Source organism: Pangasianodon hypophthalmus, chromosome 26, assembly GCF_027358585.1.
Source record: "Pangasianodon hypophthalmus isolate fPanHyp1 chromosome 26, fPanHyp1.pri, whole genome shotgun sequence".
Lineage (NCBI taxonomy): Eukaryota > Metazoa > Chordata > Actinopteri > Siluriformes > Pangasiidae > Pangasianodon > Pangasianodon hypophthalmus.
This window is the reverse complement of record NC_069735.1, coordinates 15,778,454-15,791,268: the sequence shown is the minus strand read 5'-3', so window position 1 is coordinate 15,791,268 and position 12,815 is coordinate 15,778,454. Positions and strand designations below refer to the sequence as shown.

Genomic DNA, 12,815 nt, shown 5'->3' with positions numbered 1-12,815 from the left:
CAAAACAAAACAAAACAAAAAAAAAAACAAAGTTTCTCATGTCACGTGCTTCATTAAGCGTCACAACATTTACGTTTCATGATCATTTCTCTTAGGAGCTGCTCGATACGAGCAAAACATCACATCACGGTTCTCTGCCATACACACGATATACAGCACGATAATATCACTTTGATCAGAACTAGTGTTTGATGATACTTTCATTTAATGTCGAGAAAAATAAATAATGTAAAAAAAAAAAGTTTACAGTTTTAAAGATTTAGTACAAAAACATCAAATCAGCTGCTTGTAATGAGTTTGATATTATTTTAAAAAATGTGTAAAAAGATATCACGATATCTCAGCTAAGAGTATCGCGGCATCATATTATCACGGTATCGACATTATAGCATCATGTCACCCAGCCGTAATTTCTCTTTATTTGGTTCTTTTTAAATATGTTCTCTAATTATTAAAAAAAAAATCTACAGTGAAAAATGTAAATATTTCTTTCAAATCTCTGCTGGTGAAAATGTAAAGTTACAGCTTTACCTCGGACTACAAAGCGCTGACACTGGAGACTCCTTCCACAAACACCAACACAAAGTCTTTTAAATGGTTTATTATCAACCTCAAATCACGTGGAGCATTTTCTTTTTAAATCTGTGACAGAGTATTAAAATGTTATTATAATATTTTATTTTATTTAAATAATCTACAGTGTCAGTGATTTTATTTTATATTTTTAAAGTGTTATATTTGCTGAAATCTGCTGAAATCTTTTAGTAAATAGAAACAAATGAAACAGAACAGAATAGAAAAAATAGAATATATATATATATATATATATATATATATATATATATATATATATATATATATATATATATATATATATATATAATTTTGCATTTTCCAGGATGTGATGCTTATTTACCAGATAATAAATTATTCTTAAATGTATAAGAATAGCAATATATGACTATAAAATATATTTAATTTTTATATTTAATGCATCTGGTAAACAATTGAATCATTTGGGTCTTAAATTAAAAGTTTTACATTTACTTAAGGCAAAAAAAAAAACTTTTAAAAAAGTAATTTTTAACTATTTTTGGGCAAAGGAGGATAAAATATTACAGACTGATATAATACTGTACAGGAGTGTGTTATTTATTTACCCTGCCTGAGAAAGTCCATCCTTACACAGTTCCCAATCAAATACAGCAGAATTCCTTATTTACGCGAGAATTATTCATTTCAGTGGCGTACATTCAAAACGATAAGAAATATAAGGAATAATAAATAGAAATCGAGCAGTATTTCCTCCTAACAATGTTTAAAATGAATTGATTTATTGGTAATGACAACAGGTCTATAAAACAATGATATTTTCACAATACACAAGAAATCTTACATTAGTTTACAACAGCGCTGTGAACAATGCTTTAAAACATATCTTTAAAATAATTTCAGGAAAATAAGAGCTTTTAACAATACACAATCTGTTCAATAGTTGAAGTCTGTTAATAAAGTTATTGAAAATAATAATTCAATGTAACTTGTTTCAAAATACACTTTATATAAACTATATATATTACAATATTTAGGTTTGTTAATAAAGTGCTAAAAATATGTACAAATATTTTTAAAATAATTTGCCTAAAATATTAATTGAATTTAATTTTATTAGATTTTAAACACGGGCACAAGGGGAAAAAAAATAAAACAAAAATCACTCATATAATCGTACAGTTTCAGCTGCTACTCATGACATTCTCAAAGAAAATGCACGATGATGTCATTTATCACGATAATGATGTCACACTTTCATATCGACCCTGATGGCGTGAAATCACGAGTGACTAGATTTAACATATATCTTGGCATTTAACATTAAAATGCTACAGAAGATTACTATATATAAATATAAATATAAATATAAATATGAATATAAATGCTTAGGATGTAAAACATTAAAAGTTTGTCATTTATGTAATAACATTTTGAGTAAATGAGCCTGAGCTCATTTGAATGTGTTATAAAACTCCATCTGGCCCAGAGATGGGATATGTGAGATACACGAGGCGTGTGTGTGGAGAGGTCAAGTCACGGGGGCCAGCCCTACACACACACACACACACACACACACACACACACACACTCTCCCGCACGCTAGCACGCGCGGCTCACAGAGAACATTGCGTTCTCGGGTGCGTGCTGCATGTGTTATCGATTTCCCCCTCCGCCCGCCTCATTCCGCACGAGGGAAGAACCGCTGGACTTTCCAGCTGTGCCGTAGACTTCGCTGCAGCATCTTTACACACGGTTGTAGCTCTGATCATCTGCCGTGTTCTGATTCTTTCATCTGTACATCACATGTGATGTGGTGATGATCACTTTCAGGTCCGTGAGGTTTGTAAAACGGTCGTCTGCTTTTTAAACAACAATTTTTAAATCAGTTTCCGTAAAACAACCAAATACTTAAACACTTCTTTCGTAATGCAACGTTACGGCACTATAAGGTAAGGAATAAAACACTCAGCGTTGTGCTGTTATAGGAAAATAATCAGCGACGGATTTACTGTAACCACCTTGATTAAAAAAAAAAAAAAATGCAGCTTGTCATGTTACAGAAAAACCATAAAGTGTAAACTCCTTGGAAAACTTAGTTCCAGCTTTACCTCTGACAAAGTGCTGACACTGGAGACTCCTTCCATAACCGATAAATAAACATTGCCTTACAGAAAACGTCACCATGTCAATGTTTACACACGTGAATAGACTGTTACTATAGCAACGATAGCGTATTAGAATGAGCGCATTAATATAAACCTGTGATTTGCAGCTGCACAAAAATGAATCAACACCTTCTGACCAATCACCATCCAGAATTAAACAGTGCTGTGATATAAGATCATTGAATATTGTTCTGATTGTGGTGCAGTAGACGAGTGGAGAGAATGAGATAATGATGGACGTCTTTGAAGATTTTATTTCTTCTTTTATGTCTGTTGACATATTGCGTTGTCATCTGTGAAATTCTTCCGACGAGCCCGAGCTGCATCGTGGCAGTTTTATTGCAAAATACTTTAGTGCAAGCAGCGATCTGTGGGGTCCAAGCACCGCTTGACACCCCCCACCCACCCCAGTGGCCGGTTCTTTACAGGTTACATAGAACGCTAAAGAGATGAAGAAATAATGTTGAAAGCTGGTTTTAGAAGAACCACATTTTCAGTTTACAGAAATGCCAGAGGTGGTGGCTTTATGAAACATTGGCTCATGTCTGATGGATAAATTATTATATTTTCCTCAAAGTTCTGTCCAGGCAGTTAAACAGAGACCTAAGTGGCAGTTTGTTTGATTGATTATAAATATTTTCCATGGTAAGGTTGATATTTAAGTGAGGCTGAGATTCTGAGCAAATGAAGATTCATGGAGTTGTGATTTTTGACCTAAACACGCTCGCATGCACACTCGTGCACACACACACACACACACACTCGTACACACACGATGGACTTTTGACTGGATGAGAATTCAGGTTATTATTGCTTTCGCATGCACACCACATTCTCAGAGGAGGTCTTGTTTGTCCTGGAAATTTGGTTATTTCGAGTTATTCAGTAAGCTCATCTATTCAGCCCAGTGTACACACACACACACACACACACACACACACAGGAGCTGTAGTTTCTATATCCTCCCCTTCCTCACCCTGTGCTCTCCAATCCAGTATCTAAATGATATCTAAATAATAACAAATATACCCATGTCCGATCATTGTTCTATCTTTTTAAAATCTTAATTACATTCTCAAGTGCTATCAGAGTTCCTTTTGTCTGATTACACACCCTGAGGCCTGAGTATGTTCTTATCTTGGACAGCACAGAACATCACCACTGACCCAGGGTTCTGTTTGGTAGTTATGGAGTGTTGTTGTTGTTGTTGTTGTTGTGCGAAGTGGAGAACTTATCATGTGCGTAACATGCTACAGGTGATGAAGAACGGTGAAGCTAAAACCCAAATAAAAGATAACGGTTCTTTCCTTCTTTCATGAAAATGTAATACCAGCACATTTCCAATTGTTTCAAAATGTTTTAAACTCATTGTCAAAATAATTTAGGTATATTATTGAAGTAAAATATTTTAATATCTAAAAACTAAAATGTAGGATTACTATATGTCATGTACTCTTGGTCCTAAAAAGGTTCTCTCTTTTTGTTAGATCTAGTGTTTAAAGCTCTTATTCTTGGATAGTCCTGTTGTTTATGGTTGTTCCTTTTAGTTTAGTCCCAGTTTTCCAGGTTCTTACTCTTGCTTAGGACTAGATTTTAATTAACTCATTCTTGTTTAGTCCCAGTATTTAATGAGCTCACTATTGGTTGGAACCAGTTTTTAGGTTCTCACTCTGTGTTATTCCCAGTATTTAAGATTCTCACTCTGGGTTTGTCCCAGTCTTAAAGGTTCTCCCTTTCAGTTAGTCCCATTTTTTAATGTTCTCTCTCTTGTTACCCCTGGTCTTTAAGGTTCTCTCTCTTGTTTAGCCCTGGTCTTTAATGTTCTCTTTCTTGTTTAGCCCTGGTCTTTAATGTTCTCTTTCTTGTTTAGCCCTGGTCTTTAAGGTTCTCTTTCTTGTTTAGCCCTGGTCTTTAAGGTTCTCTTTCTTGTTACCCCTGGTCTTTAAGGTTCCCTCTCTTGGTTAGTTCCAGACTTTTCAGCTTTCACTCTTGGTTAGTCTTGGTCTTTATGGATCTCTCTTTTGCCTGGAACCAGTCTTTAGGGCTCTCATTATTACTTACTCCCAGTCTTTGAGGTTCTCTGTCTTGGTTAATCTTGGACTTTAAGGTTTTCATTCTTGGTTCCAGTATTTAAGATTTGTTAGATCCAGTTTTAAGGCTCTGACTCTTGGTTAGTTCCACTCTTTAAGGTTCTTTCTCTTGGTTAGTCCCAGTCTTTAAGGCTCTGACTCTTGGGTAGTCCCACTCTTTAAGGCTCCAACTCTTGGTTAGTTTCAGGCTTTAAGGCTCCGACTCTTGGTTAGTCCCACTCTTTAAGGCTCCGACTCTTGGTTAGTCCCACTCTTTAAGGCTCAGACTCTTGGTTAGTCCCACTCTTTAAGGCTCCGACTCTTGGTTAGTCCCACTCTTTAAGGCTCTGACTCTTGGGTAGTTTCAGGCTTTAAGGCTCTGACTCTTGGTTAATTCCAGGCTTTAAGGTTCTCCCTTTTTGTTAGATCCAGTTTTTAGGCTCTCAGTCTTGGTTAGTCCCAGTCGTTAATACTTTCAGGTTTGGTTAGTTACAGTCATTAAGCTTCTTTAAAGGTCTTTAAAGCACTTACTCTTGATTCGTCCTAGCACTTAGTGCTCTAACTCACAGTCTCTAAGACTCGGCTGAAATAATTACACTAATCTGATCATGTCGTTATTATGACAGGTCTGTTCATCTGTTTCTTTGTACCTCACTCTTCATTTTCTTTCTTTTCTCTGCCCCTTGCTCCATCTCTCTCTCTCTGCAGTAATGTCGATGCACTGAGTATTTCACAGTGTTCGAGTTTTTTCACAGTTCTGGTTTGATCCAGTTGCTACTGCTCTGTGCTGGTGTTATTGGTTTTTCCCATCTCGGGCCTCTTGGCCTTCTGTTCAGGCTCCCAGAATCCACCGGGGACTTTCTATTACCCACAATCCTCAGGGGCATGGCCACACCAGGCCATGAGAATGCTGTTTATGAAGGAGAGAGAGAGAGAGCGAGTGTTAGTGTTGGAGTGTAAATGTGTCTAAGTGCATGTGTGTGTGTGTGTGTGTGTGCACGCGTGTGTGTGCATGTGTGCATTTTACAAGCTGTTTCAGACCAAACTCACTGGCCATATGTGGAGGAGGTTTGTTTTGTTACCATGGCGATCCCGTGTTATGACATCACCCCTACCCGGATGAACGGACGTTCCAGAAAGTCATAAAGAGAAAAAGAGAGAGAGTTAACCTGAGGCCAGATGAACTTTTAAAGCCTGGAGAAGGTTTGGAGCAGGATGTCGAAGCTTAATGTTCACACTGTGGCTTGATGCGATTAATATCGCCAAACCTGAAGACAGGACGCAATGCGTAACGTTATTTTTATTTGGTTTGCTCACAGATTCGAGCAGAGACAGAAGTCTGTCACGTTGCTAAATCCAAGTGAACTGGATGGTGTCCCTCACAGGTGTAGAAATAAAGTTCAGTCATTTAAGGTTGTGAGCTCAAACCCCAGAACCAACACCGTGCTGATGTCTGCTCAGGGAACCAGCACAACTTTTTTTTTTTTTTTTTTTAACCATTAAATAGCATTTTTATTGAGCAATTTTCAGTTAAAAAAAAAACAAAAACAAACACAATATAAGACATATATAATTTTGGTGCAGATACTTGCACAAAGTAGGGAAAAAAGGCCCAGCTGCAGTTTAAAAAGCACAACTTTTTAAACTGCAGCTTGTCTAGATGTAGGAGTTCGCTGTGCAGAATTTTACAAGTTGTACATCTGGCTTTAAGAGTAAATCTTCAGCACAGAGACATCGCCACGTTTTTGTTGATTTGACGTGATTTGGAGCGTGCATTAGCAATGCACAAAAACGATATCTTAGCAAGTGAAGTTATGTAATATTTCTCATTTTGAGATTATTATATAACAAATATAACTCAACTAAGCATACTTCTAAACATGTTTATTCATTTCGAGTTTAAAATCATATTCTATTCATATTCTATTGTCAGATCATTTTGCTTCTTTCTAGAAGTAAGTGCTTGAAATAAACAAAATTATCTGCTAGTATAAAAAGACCACTTTACGCTTGAAAAGAGTAAAAAATATTGAGAGATAGGTTTAATAATTTTTTTTTTTTAAATGTGAAATTTGCCTATATTCAAGATATTTGTACTTGCTTGTGCTTCGATGTCTGTTTTTTGCAGTGTACAGTTTAAGTCTTATTTTATTGGTGGTCCTGTAAATAAATTAGGTTGTTAGAGACACATGAAGAAAATTACAACCGACAAAAAATTTTTATTGGCAAAAAAATAGGAAACAAGTGCTAAGAAAAAATGGAGCTACTTCAGGTGAAATATTGCCTCTCGTGGGGTAACCATAGCAACAGAAAGAGAAGGAGAGAAAGAGAGAAGGACAAAGGAAGAACGAGAGAGATGGAGACAGAGAGAGAGAGAGAGACGGACACACGCGCACACACACACACACACACACACACACACACACACACACAGAGTGAGAGACTTATTTTGGAGTATTTTTACTACAGAACTCTGACGGCACCTGCAATAAATCTGTTTATAAATCTGTCCTCCTTCAGCACTTCTCAATTTAATTCTGCTTTTCCTCGGAAAGTAAAAGCAAATTTTTTTCTTTCTCTCTCGCTCTCTCGCTCTCTCACTCTCTCACTCGCTCTGAAATGAAGGTGATGGAAATGATAATTCTCGGTAATATTTGACACATAACGACTTTCTCTGCTTACCTGTAGTGGATAAATAGACGAGCTCTGAGGTGAGGAAAGTATCGAGCGAGTAAAAGGCTGTAATTTGGTATTATTGCAGTGTCATACATGAAATTATTGATAGTAACATCAAATAAAACAGTCTTTCTGATGAAGCGGAAATGTTTTTTATCACAGAAAGTTGTAAGAATAGAATGACCTCAGCAACACTGATGCATTTTCTTGCTTTTTTTTTTTTAATATCTTGACGTATGAACACGTAGTGGATGTAGTGGATGTAGTGGATGTATTGGATGTAGTGGATGTAGTGGATGTATTGGATGTAGTGGATGTAGTGGATGTATTGGATGTAGTGGATGTAGTGGATGTAGTGGATATAGTGGATATAGTGGATGTATTGGATGTAGTGGATATAGTGGATGTATTGGATGTAGTGGATGTATTGGATGTAGTGGATGTAGTGGATGTAGTGGATATAGTGGATGTATTGGATGTAGTGGATGTAGTGGATGTAGTGGATGTAGTGGATGTATTGGATGTAGTGGATGTAGTGGATGTATTGGATGTAGTGGATGTAGTGGATGTAGTGGATGTAGTGGATGTATTGGATGTAGTGGATGTATTGGATGTAGTGGATGTAGTGGATGTAGTGGATGTAGTGGATGTATTGGATGTAGTGGATGTATTGGATGTAGTGGATGTATTGGATGTATTGGATGTAGTGGATGTAGTGGATGTATTGGATGTAGTGGATGTATTGGATGTAGTGGATGTAGTGGATGTATTGGATGTAGTGGATGTAGTGGATGTATTGGATGTAGTGGATGTATTGGATGTAGTGGATGTAGTGGATGTATTGGATATAGTGGATGTAGTGGATGTAGTGGATGTAGTGGATGTATTGGATGTAGTGGATGTAGTGGATATAGTGGATGTATTGGATGTAGTGGATGTAGTGGATGTATTGGATGTAGTGGATGTAGTGGATGTAGTGGATATAGTGGATATAGTGGATGTATTGGATGTAGTGGATGTAGTGGATGTAGTGGATGTAGTGGATGTATTGGATGTATTGGATGTAGTGGATGTAGTGGATGTATTGGATGTAGTGGATGTAGTGGATGTATTGGATATAGTGGATGTAGTGGATGTAGTGGATGTATTGGATGTAGTGGATGTAGTGGATATAGTGGATGTAGTGGATGTAGTGGATGTATTGGATATAGTGGATGTAGTGGATGTAGTGGATATAGTGGATGTAGTGGATGTAGTGGATGTAGTGGATGTATTGGATGTAGTGGATGTAGTGGATGTATTGGATATAGTGGATGTAGTGGATGTAGTGGATGTATTGGATGTAGTGGATGTAGTGGATATAGTGGATATAGTGGATGTAGTGGATGTATTGGATATAGTGGATGTAGTGGATGTAGTGGATATAGTGGATGTATTGGATGTAGTGGATGTAGTGGATGTAGTGGATATAGTGGATGTATTGGATGTATTGGATGTAGTGGATGTAGTGGATGTAGTGGATGTATTGGATGTATTGGATGTAGTGGATGTATTGGATGTAGTGGATGTATTGGATGTATTGGATGTATTGGATGTAGTGGATGTAGTGGATATAGTGGATGTATTGGATGTAGTGGATGTATTGGATGTAGTGGATGTAGTGGATGTAGTGGATGTATTGGATGTAGTGGATATAGTGGATGTATTGGATGTAGTGGATGTATTGGATGTATTGGATGTAGTGGATGTAGTGGATGTATTGGATGTAGTGGATGTATTGGATGTATTGGATGTATTGGATGTAGTGGATGTATTGGATGTAGTGGATGTGGTTAGTGAATGTTTGCGTCTCCCTGATTGATATAAACTGAACTGTGTATAATTTGGAGTTTATAATATTGTAATTAAACACGTCACATTATGTATTAAAGCAGTTTTTCGAAGGTTTTGTTTTTGATTTGGAGCATTTCAGTGAGATCACGTAGAAACAAGTCATAAATCATAACTTATGACTATAACATGCTATTATTTATTCATATATTTCTTTCATCATCTTTTTATTCTCCATCATGAATTCTTTCATCATCTGGGCTACTTGTTTCTTTTACTGTGTGTGTGCGTGTGTGTGTGTGTGTGTGTGTGTGTGTGTGTGTGTGTGTGTGTGGAGGCGGGGAAGGCCTGGCCAGCATTCCAGATCTTTTAGAAGGAAAAACCTGCATGCTGCACCAGCCCAGACACACACACACACACACACACACACACACACACCCTGCACCCAGTACAAAGAGGCTTTTGTCACTCTGAGTGCTGGATAAGTTTCAGAAAATAGAGAACGACTGAAAAAAACAGAGAGACGGAGTGAGTGAGAGACATGGAGATGGAGACGGAGAGAGTGTGTGAGAGAGTGAGGAACGGAAACAGAGACACAGAGTGAGTGAGCGACAGAGAGAGAGTGACAGAAAGAGAAACGGGGATGGATAGAGATGGAGAGAGTGTGTGAGAGAAAGAGAGAGAGAAAGAAAGAGAGAGAGGCATGGAGAGAGAGAGACAGAGCGTGTGTGTTAGAGAGAGAGAGAGAGACGGAGATGGAGAGTGTGTGAGAGAGAAAGAGAGAGAGAGAGACAGAGAGTGTGTGTTAGAGAGAGAGAGAGAGAGAGAGAGAGATTCAACCAAAGGTGCTGAAGAACAGCTGATTAAACCATCGCTGATTAATACCAGTGTTTTCATTTGTTTTATGGATTTTTTTAAAGGAGAATTCCGTTTGAACATGTTGTTTAACTCCACACTGACAGTGTGTGTGTACTATTTCGCAGTGTTTGTTATAATTGGTACGTGGTGACTGTAAGGAATGTGTTAAATGACAGCTAAAGTGGAGTTAAATGTGTTATAAAGTATTAAAAGAAACATGAGGAAAGCTGTAACACACTGCAAGCGTTCTGTGCTTCAGCTGTAACGGGATTCGACACGTCACCATCACACGACCACGTCTCTGAAAAAAGAGCAAATCGGCTAGAGCTCGGAGATACGAGCCTCGCTTCACACACTCAGTCTCTGAGAGCATCTTATACTCAAAGTGTGTGATCTGTGGAGATGGAGGGAGATGGAAATGGAGAGACAGAAAGAAGTCGAGGGATGTAGAGAGGTTGAGGGGGATAGAGGGAGATGGAGGGAGATGTAGAGATGGGGGGATGGAAGTAAATGAACAGAGATGGAGAGAGGCATGGAGATGGATGGAGATGTCGAGAGGGAGGGATATGGAGAGATGTAGAGATGGCAGGAGATGGAGAGAGATGTGGAGATGGCAGGAGATGTGGAGATGGAAATAAATGGACAGAAATGGAGGGAGATGGAAATAAATGGACAGGGATGGAGAGAGATGTGGAGATGGAGGGTGATGTGGAGATGGAGGGAGGTGTAGAGATGGAGGGAGATGTGGAGATGGAGGGAGATGTGGAGATGGAGAGAGATGGAAATAAATGGACAGAAATGGAGGGAGATGGAAATAAATGGACAGGGATGGAGAGAGATGTGGAGATGGAGGGTGATGTGGAGATGGAGGGAGGTGTAGAGATGGAGGGAGATGTGGAGATGGAGGGAGATGTGGAGATGGAGGGTGATGTGGAGATGGAGGGTGATGTGGAGATGGAGAGAGATGTGGAGATGGAGGGAGGTGTGGAGATGGAGGGAGATGTGGAGATGGAGGGAGGTGTAGAGATGGAGGGAGATGGAAGGAGATGGAGATGGATAGAGGTGGAGGCAGATGGAAATAAACGGACAGAGATGGAGAGAGATGTGGAGATGGTGGGAGAGAGAGAGAGAGAGAAATGTAGAGATGGAGGCAGATGGAAATAAATGGACAGGGATGGAGAGGGATGTGGAGATGGAGAGAGATGTGGAGATGGAGGGTGATGTGGAGATGGAGGGTGATGTGGAGATGGAGGGAGGTGTAGAGATGGAGGGAGATGGAAGGAGATGGAGATGGAGAGAGATGGAGGCAGATGGAAATAAACGGACAGAGATGGAGAGAGATGTGGAGATGGGAGAGAGAGAGAGAGAGAGAGAAATGTAGAGATGGAGGCAGATGGAAATAAATGGACAGGGATGGAGAGGGATGTGGAGATGGAGGGAGATGTGGAGATGGAGGGAGATGTGGAGATGGAGGGATAGATAGAGAGAGACTGATAAAATCTTTGTGTGAGTTCTTGAGCTAATTAACGAGGTCAGTTTTTATCTTTAATTTCTGATGTTTGTAAAATGTGAAAATGTTGTGAATGTGTGTGTGTGTGTGTGTGTGTGTTACACTTCTGTGAACAGTAGAGTGAGTGTGTCATTACATCCTGTGATTGTACGCTATAAAACACACACCTCGATTTCCATATGTGGAAATATTTCCTGCGCTAAATGTGACGAGAGAGAGAGAGAGAGAGAGAGAGTGAGAGAGAGAGAGAGAGAGTGATGAACGCAGCACTTCACCACACTGACTCAGACTGAATCGGTGAATAGTGACTCAGCGAATCAGTGTTTTGATCAGCAAATGACTCAGTGAGTCAGTCTGCAGCTGGTCTGTCTGTATATGACACGGTAGTGCTCTGTGTGCGTGTGTGCGTGTGTGTGTGTGTACGTGTGTGTGTACGTGTGTGTGCGTGTGTGTGTGTACGTGTGTGTGTTTTGCAGTATTTTGATAGCTGTACAGTCGCTCGTGTTGTGATACACACCAGGGTAAATTTTAGCTTGAATTTTTTAAAAAAGGAGCAGAAAGATGAAGAATGTAAACTTCGCTTGATAAATGAGAGACCAGGTCAGTTCACACCGGAAGCGTTCTGAGAGTCTCACTGGTTCTCCTCCTTCGTCTTCTTCTTCTCCTCCTCTCCTGTGGACAGAACGTGTCTGTGTCACTCGAGTTTTTGGAAAATGAGAACCTTCAGTTGTCAGATGTAAAGAACCCGTAAAGAACCCGTAAAGAACCCTTTCTCTAAGAGTGTAATTTCAGTTGACTGACTAAAATCTGGGAACTAAAGTCTTGCTAGAAACGTGTTTGTTTTGCTTGTGTGTGTGTGTGTGTGTGTGTGTGTGTGTGCGTGTGTGTGTAAATGTCTGTCTGAGGGGGTGTGTGTCTATTTGTGGCTTTTAAAAATGGTGTATGTGAAGCTGTACAGGTGTTTGTGTGTTTGCCTGTAAGTGTCTGTGTTTGTGTGTCAGTGTGTGTGTGTGTGTGTGTGTGTGTGTGTGTGTGTGTGTGTGCCTATGTCTGTCTGTTTCTGCGTGTGTGTGTAAGTGTAAGTGTGCAAGACTGTATCTGTGTGTGTCTGTGTTTGTATGTGATTGTGTGTCTGTGTGTGTGTTTACGTTA

General features: G+C 39.1%; 1 protein-coding gene across 4 annotated transcripts in view; it reads left to right on the top strand.

The window, feature by feature from the left end:
- pkd1a (polycystic kidney disease 1a) overlaps nt 1–12,815 on the top strand; it is an 85,268-nt gene that overhangs the window by 1,210 nt on the left and 71,243 nt on the right. The gene's annotated exons all lie outside the window — the stretch shown is intronic.